Below are 14,553 nucleotides of genomic sequence, written 5' to 3' on the forward strand. Positions count from 1 at the left end.
GTTAAGATAGAGAGTCCAAGGAAGAAATCAAGTATAGCAAATAAATCCCTAAAGGGCTTATCTTTCCAAAGAAAAGGGGGAGACAGGACCCAGTTCAAGTGGCTGCCCTCCCACAGAGAAATCAGACCCTAGGGCCTAGGGGGGAAAAATGGAATCAGCTTAAGCTTGGATTCTGACATTCTCAGCTCCTGGCAGGGACAGGGTCTTCTGAGAATTAAAGGCAACACACTTCTTTACACTGGTGGAGAGCAGAGGGCTGATAAGCACCACCTGCTGGGTAGGATAGGGAAAGCACAGCATCTAGAGGCCTCACAGGAAAGTCTGACAATCTGCTAGGTCTCGTCCTCAGGGAAACCTGATACTGATTAAACCCTCCTCCTGAGACCTGGGCCCATCTGGTCTGGGAAAATCTGGTTGAGATAACCAAGGAAACCAGATGCCTAGACAACAAAAAATTACAAATCACACTAGAAAAAAATTAAGATATGGCCCACGCAAAGGAACAAAATTATACTTCAAATGAGATACAGAAGTTGAAACAACTAATTAAAGGTCTTCAAACAAATATGCTAAACCAACTAAAAAATCAAATCAGCAAGTTCAGGGTAGATATGGCAAAAGAGACAAAGGACATAAAAAAGACATTGGGAGAACATAAGAAAGAACTTGAAAGTTTGAAAAAAAACAATTGGCAGAACTTTGGGGAATGAAAGGCATAATGAGATTAAAAACAAAATGGACACATACATCAGCAGATTTCAAAAGGCAGAAGGATTCAGGAATTAGAGGATAGAATATCTGAAATTCTACACAAAAAAAGACTAGATAGGGAAAAGAATGGAAAAATAAGATCAGGGTCTCAGCGAACTGAATGACAACCTGAAGCGCATTAATGTACATGTCACGGGTGTCCCAGAAGAAGAAGAGAAGGGAGAAGGGGAAATGGAGGAAATAATCACTTTAAGTTTACCATCTCTTATGAAAGATATAAAATTGCAGATCCAAGAAGCACAACGTACCCAAAACAGAATAGATCCAAGCAGACCTATTCAAAGACACATAATAATCAGATTATCGAATGCAAAAAGAGAAACTTCTGAAAACAGCAAGAGAAAAGTGATCCATCATATATAAAGGAAGCTCAAAAAGACTATGTGTGGATTTCTCAGTAGAAACCATGCAGGCAAGAAGCAATGGCATGATATATTTAAGATACTGAAAGGGAAAACCTATCAAGAATTATAGATCTGGCAAAACTGCCCTTCAAAAATGAGGGAGAGTTTAAAACATTTTCAGACGAATAGATACTGAGAGAGTTTGTGAACAAGAGACCTGCTCTACAAGAAATATTAAAGGGAGTACTACAGGCAGATAGGAAGAGACAGGAGAGAGAGGTTTGGAGAAGAGAGTAGAAATGAAGAATATCAGTAAGTGTAAAAAGAGGGAGAGAGAGAGATAAATAAGATATGACATATAAAATCCACACATCTGAGTTTTCTTTTATTTTTTTATTGTTTAATGCAATTTTATTGAAACATATTCAGATACCATACTAACATCCAAAGTGTACAATCAATTGTTCACAGTATCATCATATAGTTGTGCATTCATCACAATCAATTTTTGAACATTTCCATTACTTCATTTTCCATTACATCCATTTTTTTTCTTTTTCTTTTGTCTCTCTACCTTCTTTGACTCTTCTTCCTTCTTTGTGGAAGAAATGGAGATGTCCTTATATAGATAGTAGCGATGGTGCTGAATACATAAATACATGACTATACAGGGAACCATCGATTGTTTACTTAGGACAGAATGTATGGTGTGTGAACAAAACTGTCTTAAAAAAATAGATTGATGAAGAAACCTTGAGGGCACTATATTGAGTGAAATAAGACAGATACACAAGGACAAATATTGCAGGGTCTCACTGATATGAACTAAATATAATATGTAAACTCATAGACATGAAATATAAATTACCAGGATATAGAATGAGGCTAAAGAATGGGGGAGTGGTTGCTTATTATGAGCAGAATGTTCTACTAGGGTGAACTTAAACGCTTGGAAATGGACAGAGGTGATAGTAGCATGTTGGGAGAATAACTAACAGTGCTGAAAGGTGTGTGAAGGTGGTGGAAAGGGTAAGCTCAGAGTCACTATGTACCAGAAGGAAAGTTGGAGGTTAAAAGATGGGAATGTATGAAACAGTGAATCTTGTGGTGGACAATGTCCATGATTAACTGAGCAAATATTAGAAATCTCTCTCACAAACTATAACAAATGTATGACACTATAATAGAGGGGCTTATAGAAAAAATATACATACCTATTACAAACTATAAAAAAAAGAACCACTGAACAACTGGGACGACTGCTATGTGTGTGTATGTGCACCCTTATGCTATAGCTCATCAATAAGGAATAAGGAAAGGATTCACTAGCAGTAATTTAATTAAATTTTATTTACATAACTTGAAGTCACACACCATTCAGCACTGTTAGTTTCCCTTTAGTCTGGTTTACCTTAATCCTAACCAAGTCCACTTTGTTCATATCTCTAATTAAAGCCTGATCTGATCTCTATTTAAAAAAAAAAACAAAAAATAATAAAAATAAAAATAAAAAAGAACACTCAGACCACCACATATCCCTCCCCCTCCCCCATTATTCATTTACTTTTTGTCCCTATATTTCTACGCATCTGTCCATACACTGGATAGAGTGTGAGAAACAAGGATTTCACAATCACACAGTCATCCCATATAAGCTTTATTGTTATATGATAATCTTCAAGAATCAAGGATACTGCATTGCAGTTCAACAATTTCAGGTATTTCCTTCTATTTATACTAATACACTAAAAACTAAAAAGGGATATCTAAATAATGCATAAGAATAACCTCCAGAATTACCTCTTGACTCCATCTGAAATCTCTCAGCCACTGAAACTTTATTTTCTTTCATTTCTCTTCCCCCTTTAGGTCAAGAAGGCTTTCTCAATCCCACAATGTCAGGTCCAGGCTCATCCCTGGAAATCATGTCCCATGTTGCCAGGGAGATTTACACCCCTGGGAGTTATGTACCATGTAGGGGGGAGGGCAGTCAGTTTACCTGTTGAGTTGGCTTAGAGAGAGAGGCCACATCTGAGCAATGAAAGAGGTTCTCTGGGGGTGACTCTTAGGCATAATTATAAGTAGGCTTAGCCTCTCCTTTGCAGTAACAAGCTTCATAAGGGCAAGCCCCATGATTGAGGGCTTGGTCTACTGAACTGGTAGTCCCCAGTGCTAATGAGAATATCAGGAATTCCCCAGGTGGGAAGTTTAATATTTCCAGTTTTTCCCTAGTCCCTCAAGGGGGCTCTGCAAATACTTTTTATTCTTTGCCCAAATTACTCTGAGATATATTGGGGCTTCACACTAACCTATACAAACCAACAAGATCTCACTCCCTATTCAAGGTTCCATGTAATTATGGTGTTTGAGTAAACTGACAATACAGGTTAAATTATACAGTGTGCTACAGAAAATATAGATTTTCCACCAAATAAACATTTCTTCCTTTGGTCTCACACAGAAGCCGAAGTTTTAAAACACAGTCAACATCATCTTTTTCCCTTTAGTCTGGTTTACCTTAATCCTAACCAAGTCCATTTTGTTCATATCTCTAATTAAAGTCTGATCTCTTCTTCAGCTCCTTTAAATTTGTTATATGCGGTAATGCTGACATTCATAGCTACCTGGCTCAGAGTGTCAGGTGTCACATAGATACCTGAAGTTCCAGGGACTGACTAGGTTATATACAAACAGCTCATCATCTCAGAACTTCGAAATTTAGAAATAACTATTCCAACTCATGAATAGATGTGACTGCTGTAAGAGCTTACAATCTAGAAACCTTTACCATAAGCCTTCCCCTGATAATCTGTGCTCTCAGATTCAATTCTCAGAGTTTGCACATTATAGTTATTCCATATTAGTGAGGCATTATAATGTTTGTCTTTTCAATTCTGTTTTATTTCACTCAACATACTGTCCTCAATGTCCACTCACCTAGTTGCATACCTCACAACTTCATTTCTTCTTGCCGCCACTCAATATTCCATTGCACGTACACACCATGGTTCATCATTCTGTTTATAGGTCAATGTACCCTTAAGTCAGTGCCATCTGTTGCAAATCATGAATACTGCCACCATAAACACCAACGTGCAAAATCCATTTATGTCCCTACTCTCAATTATTCCAAGTATATACCCAATAATGGGGTTGCAAGACCATATAGCAACCCCACAGTTAGCTTCCTGTGGAACCACCACACTGCCCTACATATGGGCTGCACCATTCTTCTTCCCTACCAACAGTGAATAGGTACATCTCTTTCTCCACATTTGCTCCAGCACTTGTATCCCTCTGTTTATTTTTTAATGCATTTTTAAATCATATTTTTTTAATTTTAGCATATAAAATACATACATAGAAGTGATAACTTGCCAAGTGTGATTTAAAAAGTAGTTTGAGAGCAAATTTCAAAGAATGTTATGGGTTATAGTTCTACAGTTTCAGTTATTTCTTATTGCGAAATATAACATATATGAAAAAGGTAGTATCTTTCAAAGTATGATTTAACAGGTAGTTATATAGGAAATTTCCAAAAATGTTATGAGTTACAATACCATAGTTTCAATTATTTCCTTATTGTGAAATATAACAAACATATATACAAAAAGGTGGTAACTTTCAAATTACAATTTAACAAGTAGCTATAGAACAAATTTCAAAGGATGTTTTATGTTACAGTTACACCATTTCAATCTTTCCTTCTAGCTATTCTAATACCCCAGCAACTAAGAAAATGAGAATTATATAAAGATTCAGTATTCATAATTCTTTGTTAAATTCTATCTTGTCTGTTGCTACCCCTTCCTCTAATTTAATCACTTTCCCGATCTTCAGGGATATCTAGGTAGTGACCACCCTAACCCTTCATGGGAAAAGGAGACACATCTGGTTGATGTTCTTGAAGAATCTATTGCCTCTCAGTTTTGAGATTTAGCTGGCATAGGAGTTCTCTGGAGAATTTAAGTTTCTGAAGAATAAATTTAGTGAGTGAAACTTTTATAGTGTCTCAGATAGGGATCTGGGTATTCTTTAGGGTTTTCGGGATTACTGTTGACTTAGGCTTATCATACTGTGGTCATTTGGCTTATCTAGCTGAACCTTGCATTGGACTAAACTCCAGGACAACCTCTTGACACAATTTGAATTCTCTTAGTCACTAAAACCTTATTTTGTTGCCTTTCTTTTCCCCCTTTTGGTCAAAAAGGCATTCTCAACCCCTTGATGCCAGGGTCTGTCTCACTCCTGGAATATGTGTCCCACATCACCAGGGAGTCTCACTCATCTTGGGGGTCCTGTCCCACACCAGGAGGAGGGTAATGAATTTATTTGCTGAGTTAGGAATGGAGAGAGGAAAATCCACATTTGAGCAACAAAAGAGGTTCTCTAGAGGTGACTCCTAAGCATAATTATAGGTGGCTTAGTCTCCCCTTTACAACCATAAGTTTCACCAGAGCAAGCCTCAAGATCAAAGGCTTGACTTATAAAGTATGGAGTTCCTAAATTTACATAGCATATATTATGTCCATGATAATCCATCCATATCTCACATTATCATCACTTAGTTGTACAATCCTTATCACTCTCCATTTTAAACAATTCTTATGACCCAAAACACCTCGTAGCTCTTTTCAGCCCTTAATTATTAGTCCCTAGTATTTATAGGGTACTAGTATGGTATTCCTATTAATTATAGTCCCTAGTATACAACAGGTAAATTTTTCCCATATACTGTTCTGTTGTCAACTCTCTGTACTAGTGTCTTATCTTAGAAGTGTATCATACAAGCACCTATCTACACTCATGGTGCTGATCTGTGGGAAACACGCACTTAAACAATCCCTTTCAATCCTATTCGCCTGCAATACATCTCTGATACTTATAATCCCATTAAGAAACAATCATCACCCCATCCATTCCTGTACCTTTGAATTCATCATCATTAATATATTTGAACATATTAGATTATCATTCCCACTCATTAACTTCTATCACTAGGTCCCCAATATTCTACATTATAAGACATTGATTTTACACTGTTCAGGGAGTTCATAGAACTGGTAACATACAATATCTCTCCTTTTGTGTCTGTCTTATTTTACTCAGCATTATATCTTTACAGTTCCTCCATGACGCCATATGTTTCAGGACCTTGTTCCTTCTTACTGCTGCACAGTATTCCATCATATGGTATACCACATTTCGTTTATCCACTCATCTGTTGAAGGACACTTGAATTGTTTTCATCTCTTGGCAACTGTGAACAATGCTGCTGTGAATATCGGTGTGCAAATATCTGTTCACGTCACTGCTTTCAGATCTTCTGGGTATATACCGACAAGTGAAATTGCTGGATCAAAGGGTAACTCAGTATCTAGTTTTCTAAGGAACCACCAGGCTGTCTTCCAATGTGGCTGTACCATTACACATTCTCACCAGCAATGAATGAGTTTCAATTTCTTCACATCCTCTCCAGCATTTATTGTTTCCTGTTTGTTTAATGGCAGCCATTCTAATTGGTGTGAGATGGTATCTCATTGTGCTTTTGATTGGCATTTCCCTAATAGCTAGTGAAGATGAACATTTTTTTATGTGTTTAGCCATTTGTATTTCTTCAGAAAAATATCTTTTCATATCTTTAGCCATTTTATGATTTGGCTGCCTGTACTATTGTTGAGTTGTAGGATTTCTACAACTAATGTAGGATATTAGTCTGTTATCAGATATATGGTGTGCTGGTTTGGATGTATTATGTCCCCCAAAATGCCATTATCTTTGATGCAGTCTTGTGTGGGCAGGAAATGTATTGGTGTTGAATGGGTTGGAGACTTTTGATTGGATGTTTCCGTGGAGATGTGATCATTCAACTCTGGGTGAGATCTTTCATTGGATAATTTCCATGGAGGTGTGGCCTCGCCCATTCAGCATGGGCCTTGATTAGTTCACTGGAGCACTATATAAGCTCAGACAGAAGGAGCGAGCTTGCTACAGCCAAGAGGAACACTTTGAAGAACACACAGGAGCTGAGAGAGTAGCTACAGCTGAAAGACAGTTTGAAGGCTGCCATTGAAAGCAGACTTTTGCTCTGGAGAAGCTAAGAGAGGAAAAATGCCCCAAGAGCAACTAAGGGTGACATTTTGGAGAGAAGCTGCAGCCTAGAGAGGCACGTCCTGGGAGAAAGCCATTTTGAAACCAGAATTCCAGAGCAGATGCCAGCCATGCTCCTTCCCAGCTAACAGAGGTTTTCCAGACATCATTGGCCATCCTCCAGTGAAGGTACCTGATTGTTGATGACTCACCTTGGTCACTTTATGGCCTTAAGACTGTAACTTTGTAACCAAATAAACCTCCTTTATAAAAGCCAATCTGTTTCTGGTGTTTTGCATTCCAGCAGCATCACCAAACTAGAACATATGGTTTCCAAATATTTTCTCTCATTGAGTGGCCTGCCTCTATAACTCTTTGACAAAGTCTTTTAGGCACAGAAGCTTTTGATTTTAAGGAGTTCCCATTTATCTGCTGTTTCTTTTGTTGCTTGTGCTTTGGGTGTAATGTCTAAAAAGCTACCTCCTATTACTAGGTCCTAAAGATGTTTCCCTATGTTATCTTCTAAGACTTTTATTGTGCTGTTTCTTATACTGGGGTCTTTGATCCACTTTGAGTTAATTTTTGTATAGGGTGTGAGGAAGGGGTCCTCTTTCATTCTTTTGGTTATGCATATCTAGTTCTCCCAGCCCCATTTGTTGAAGAGACTGTTCTGTAAAATGGGAGCCTCTTGAGCTGCTGCTGTTTAAATTCCACTATATCATCTAGGACAAGGTACCAAAGGACTGCATTCCATTATTAAATATTTCTTAACTGAGGGTGTTTCCATTCAACATATTTCTCCTTTCACCAGTCCTATATGGTCAGTTTTAAAGGCAGACAAATAAGAATGGAGACTCATGGTCGATATCATAAATCTCCACACTGTAATCCCTCCAATAAAGGACACTTGCCTAACATTACTGAGGTTACTGAAGATATCCAGAGGATCCCAGTAATGACTTATCTAACTAACATGTTTTACTCAGTTCCCATTTCTAAATCATCACAATCACAATTTGTCTTCACCTCTGAGAGAACTCAATATATGTTCATCCCGCTTTCTATGGGGTGCCTCAATAGCTCAGTGGTGGCCAACAATCTCTGCCATCAAAATTTAACCTCATTTTATTATGGGGCCCTACTCAAGAACAACTGGCTCAAGATTTGGTTTCCCCCACAAACCACATATAATAATACCAATTCTGGGACATTGCCCTTCACAAGATACAAGGTCCTGCCATATCTGTCAAGCTCCTGGGTACCATGTGGTCACCAGAGGGCCAAACAATTCTGGAGAACACTAAGCAACTCTTACTATTATAGCCTCCTCAAACCTTAAAGCAAGCGTCTTCTGGACCTGTTCACTTTCTTGTTCCAACCGATTTATCACATTACAGAGAAGTTCTCTGCCCTCCAGTGTGGCGGAAGAGGGTTCCCCAGCAGTGAGTGCTAGAATTAAACCAACCGGACCTCCAACAAGCCTTGCCCGTGGTGCCCCTTGGGTCTGATTTTGAGTTGAGACCCAGGTCATCATAGACTACACTCCTTGAAGTCTGTGGACCAAGCATGACCCTAAGTAGCTTCCCATGGATTTTTGAACTACAAGGCACAAGCTGCCTCAACGTACTCTCACCTAGGCAGACAAATATTTGTTGCCTACTATGCCCTCTTGGAGACTAAAGCCCTTACTGGCTCTTGAACAGTTGGCGTAAGAACACAAATCCCTTTCATGCCATAGGTCTTTGATGCCTTGCCCCGGCAGATCAGCATAGCCTCTCTGGTCAAAAGGAAATGGTATTTTTAGGATAGGGCTAAACCTGACATCACAGGCCTTTCCAAAGTCCAGGAGGATATGGCTTCTCCTATGCTCGGCCTCTTGCCCACTACCATAGTGGAGGTAGAGTTGCTCCCTCTGCCTGCCCCCTTGGCAAAGAAGGGATCAACTTAGGATCAACTGTCCAACATGGAAAGAGTCAGTCTACTTCACCAATTGGTGGTGCCACCATTACACATGACGGAGCATGCTGGCGGGTGGCGGATTTTCATTCCATCTCAAGTACACATCTTCAGTCTGTCACAGCACCCAGGGTTCAGCCCAGTTGGCTGAATTGGAAGTGGTCCACCTGGCCTACCAAGACACCCTTAAAAGAGATTTACCTGAGGTCCTTGGTTTTACTGACTCATGAGTTGATGTTAACAGTCTATCTGTTTGATCAGGCCAATAAAAAAAGGAAAAATTTTTATTACAGTTAAACCACACTGGGGTGCCCACATCCAGCAGGCATTGGCAGAGTTTCCACTTCCTATTTCGGTTACCCACATTTCTGCATATATTCTGGTCCCCAATCTGGAGGCCCATTTTAACACCACTGCCAATCACTTATCCAAGATACAAGTCACAGACCTGACAGACCCTATGCTTAAGACCAATAATAATCATCCCAATCCTACAAACTCCCTGGCTCTGCCTTTATAACCTGCCATATGGGCACATAAAACTACAGGACACCAAGGTGCAAGGGCTTTGGTAGATTGGCCCAGGCAGTGAGGCCTGCCCCTTGGGCCCTCAATGGCTAAACTGACAGTTTGATAATTGTCTCCTCTGTAATAAAATTAAACACTGGCTCAATTCCCTGGGTCCAGTTACATTATTTAGATGGATGGTCTACTGTATCAGTCCCTTACCCCCTCTTTGAGTGCCATTCAATATGCACGTACTATCGTAGACACCTATACCACACTAAGGATGGCTTATTCAAACAAACATGCCATAAGACTCCCCTATTCGGGGCCTCACTAAGTCCATTTTGGTCCCCTTCAGTGCTCCTGATGTAATCGATTCTGACCAAAGCTCCAATTTTATCTCACAAAGTGTTCAAGCCTGGGTATTAGAGCAAGGTATACAATGGAATTTTCACCCACCCTATTCCCACCAGCAGCAGGTTTAATTGAGAGACACAAAGGTCTCTTCAAAGAATTAGTTTCCAAACTCCAAACTGGCAAATGGTCCCCAAAATGGGCATCTATTTTTCTGCAAGCATTAATTTTGTTAAATACTACTCCTTTGGGTCTTAAGACTAATAACTACCTACAGCTCCCACCCCAACCCTTGCTAGCGGCAGGAGTGAACTTAAGCACTCTCATTTCCATAATGATTCCATTTCTGTTTTCACCACCCCCATTGCCTCTCCTCTCCATTTCCAATTTTTGAACATTCTGCCCTTCCATTAGGCTGGCACCTGATTGAAGGCAGATAATATCTTATTACCCAGTTATCATAGATTTTCACAAGAGAATCACACATACTCTTCTATGGGACCCACAAGGATACACTACTCCTGCAGTATTGCCGTATTTCTCTGGGTATAAATGCTTGCTGGTAAATCCTAATTCCTCCTCTACGCCTTATAGAAAATAGAAATTATTGCTCTAGGTGACACCAGGAATGGTGTCGGACCACCAAAAAAGAGGAGATGATAAATGATACCCAGTGAATGCCAGCCATATCCAAAAATGACCAGAGAAAATTTCCAACGTTACCGATAGAACTGCCTAGCCATAGTCAGACGGACTGGGACAGCCAAGGCCCACTCCCACTGGGACCACCCTACTTCCCACTGGAAAATGGTTCAATTTCCTGTAAGTAGGGCTGCCAAGTCAAAAATCAAATTTATCCAATGCAAATTGTTGATCTTTATGCTGGCTGTAGTCTGTTTTTGTTTAGCCTGGGTGTTTGGGCTTATCTTTGACCCATGGCCAAGCTCACCTCCCAAACAATTGGATTTTTCAGGATTGGAAATACCTAAAACCATTACCCAATTTTCTCAGGCCCACTTGCTACCATATATGGTGACTGGTCCAGTGCTTAGGTGAACTCAAAGTCCTCACCCTAGAACAGAGACCCCTTACTACATGGAATGTTCTGGAAGGCCTGCATGCAAGACCAGTCACAGAGCTAAGTACAAGTAACTATGACTGCACAGATCCTGGCCAAGGTAGCCCGTCTCAATAGCCTGCACTCTGATTTTACCCCAGAATATAACTTTAATTTGCAGCTGAGACCCGATTGTAAATATCTGTGAAAGACCTTCTTGTGTCTTCAGTCTCACTGCTATTTCAGTGTGCTTCTGGTACACAAGCTATGTGGAAAGGCTTCTGAAGCCTTGCCCAAGATGGCTTAATGTTTGCCCACTGCCCCCAGATAACCCCCAAGAGCTAATACGGATATGTAAACCTAGTTTTCGGGCACAGAGATCCAAAGGTGTCTTCCAAATTGCCCAGACTCACTTTAAAACCACAGACCCTAAAACTGGAAGCCCCAAGTAGCTCAGGGGAGAGCCCCTTAGGAAGGATATCCTGGACCAGGAGACAACCTGGCCCTGTGCACAAGTTCTTCGTTAGAGATCACATTGCCTTAGATTAATCATCCTAGCCCATGAGCTCATTATCAGAGATGACCATACCAGTTGTGACATAAAAAGGGCCTCCCTTTTTAATCCCATTGTTTACAGGAATTGCTACACTAGTGGGTGTGGCAAAAGTAGCTGCTGGAACTACTAGTCTGGCCAGACAAACTCAAATTATTCAAGCCAACCAACAAATAGCCACACTCACCTCCTTTGCCCAAAAGGCTAAGCTCATCAAAGACAAGATACATTGGCCCACACAGTACTAGAAAATAGACTGGCACTTGATTACCTTTTAGCCACACAAATGAGATTATGCTCAACCAGTGGAATTCCCTGCTAAATGTGGATTAATAATATTGGACAGGTTCAAAGACCCTAAAGTACCTAAAGAAAGATATTCATACTTTCCATAATATCACTAAAATCATTCAACACATACTGCTAGTCCCCAAGCCTTAGAAAAGGTTTTCAGGGTCTACTACTCATTATAATGGGCCTCTGTGATGTTACAATTTTAGTCCACTGCTGCACCCATCTTCTAGATCACTTCATTCCATATACCTCATAATTATGCTCCACCATACAGGTCTCCTCTGCACAGATATCTTCTATAACCACCCCCAAGGGTTCCCCAGATACTCAAACTAATGATGATGATGTTAAAGCATCACAGACCCCACTGCATTAACCAGTTTTTCTGGATTCTATAAAATGATGCTTCAACATCTGTAGATGATTCCAGGTGACCAATCCCAACTATTTATCAGTTACTCCTAGATAATGTTGATCCCAGCCTTCTGGGTTGAGAAAACAACCTCAAATGTGTTGGGGTACCCCTTTCAAATCTAGCCAATCAATCCCATGCTAACATACCCCCACCTCACCTTTCCACGCTTCCTGCAGAAACCACAATAAAGGCATCTACTCAGTTCTACTCTCTCACACTCTGTGCCCCAGGACTGACCTGGGTGTTTTCCCTGTGTGTCCCTACACGGTGTGCTGTGTTCTCCCCAGGGAACTGTGAGTATAACAAATCTTTGAAATTATTCCTGTCTCTGTCTTGATCTGCATCCAGCTTTACCATGCTTTACACAAGGTAATATAAATACACACCCACTAGGATTAAAAAAGAAAAAAAGGAAAACAGCAGCGTTAGTAGGGGTGCAGAGAAACTGGAACCCTTGTGCACTGCTGATGGGAATATAATATGTTGCAGCACTGGGGAAAATCGTTCAGTGGTTCCTTAAAAAGTTAAACATAGAGGTAACATATGATCTGGTAATTGCATATATATATATAATGTGTACATAACAGCATTAGCCAAAAAGTAGAAACAATCTGTGTCTATCAAAAGATGAATGATATATAAAATGTGGTATATACATATATATGGTATATACAGCCATAAAACCAAATGAAGTTCTGATATATGCTACAACATGGACAAACCTTGAAAACATTGTAGTAAGTGAAATAAATGAGACATAAAAGGACAAGTATTGAATGACCCCATTTAAATGAGTTATCCAGATTAGGTAAACTTGTAGACACACAAAGTAGATCAGAGTTAACAGGGACTAGGGGTGGGGAGGGAATGGGGTACAGAGTCTCCATTTGGGATGATCAAAAAGTTCTGGAAACAGTGGTGATGGTTACACAACATTCTGAATGTACATACAGCCACTGAAGTGTACATTTAAAATGGTTAAAATGGTGAATTTCAAGTTAGGTAAATTTTAATCATCAAAAATTTAATTAAAATTGTTAAAATGGTGAATTTTATGTTATTGAATTTACCTCCATAAAAAGATTTCAGGCATGCAAAAGGGAACAGAAATATGATCTATAATGAAGAGGAGCATCAATCATTCAAAATTAACCCAAAACAGACACAAGCTACATGGTAAGGGATTATTCAGATAAAATTAAGGTCCCTAATCAGTTGACTATTCAACAATACAAATGATTTAAGTATTGATACAGGGAACAACATGGATGAATTACAAATGCATTATTCTAACTTAAAGAAGCCATTGTCAAAAGGTTATATTCAGTACTACGTGTATGACATTTTGGAAAAGTAAAAACTACAGGGATGGAGAAAAGATCAAAGGTTGTGAGATATTAGGGTTTTGGGTAAAGGTATGACTACTCTTCTGTATCCTGATTGTTATGGTGTTTACATTAATTTATATTTGTATATCAACTCATAGAACTGTACATCCAAACATGCAATTTACTGGATGTAAATTTAAACTAACAATAATACATTAAAGGTCCTGGAAAAAGGATAATAAAAGAATATGATGAACAAATTTATGTCAATAAATTCAACTATGTAGATATGATGAACATATTCTATAAAAGACAGAAGTTACCATAGCATACTCAAGGAGGGATAGAACACCTGAACAGTTCTACACCTGTTGAAATTAAATTTGTAGTTAAAAATCTTCCCCCAACAAATACTCCAGGCCTACTTCTAGGAATTTACCCTTATTATATCCCTTCAACAACACAAAAATAATACACTGAAATACAGGGTAATTCAATTCAGCTTTATTTTACTTGAAAAATATTGTAAATCTCCTAAATGCCCATAAATAGTAGATTGTTTGAACGATCTACTGGCACATCTACACATGGACCTCTAAAAAACAGTGAAGAAAGTCTCTATAAAACTCATATGAAATGATTTCTAGGATGTATTGTTAGATGAAAAAAGGTAAAATTGCAAAGGAGTATGTACAATACACTACCTTTTTCCACAAGAAAGTGAAATAAGAAAATATACAAACTGCCTATTTTTTAGACAATGAAATACAGAAAAGAATAAACCACAAACAAGATCGAATACCTACAGGGATGACTGACAACAGGATGAGGAGAGAGTGGCACTTACATGAGCACACTTTTTTGGTATAGTTTTTACTTTTTAA

General features: G+C 39.1%; 1 protein-coding gene across 1 annotated transcript in view; it reads right to left on the reverse strand.

Annotated features, from left to right (window-relative positions):
* The window catches only part of LOC119518027 (ATP-binding cassette sub-family A member 3-like), a 230,794-nt gene that overhangs the window by 162,236 nt on the left and 54,005 nt on the right, over positions 1–14,553 (reverse strand). The window lies entirely within an intron of this gene.

The sequence above is a fragment of the Choloepus didactylus genome, chromosome 21 (assembly GCF_015220235.1).
Source record: "Choloepus didactylus isolate mChoDid1 chromosome 21, mChoDid1.pri, whole genome shotgun sequence".
Lineage (NCBI taxonomy): Eukaryota > Metazoa > Chordata > Mammalia > Pilosa > Megalonychidae > Choloepus > Choloepus didactylus.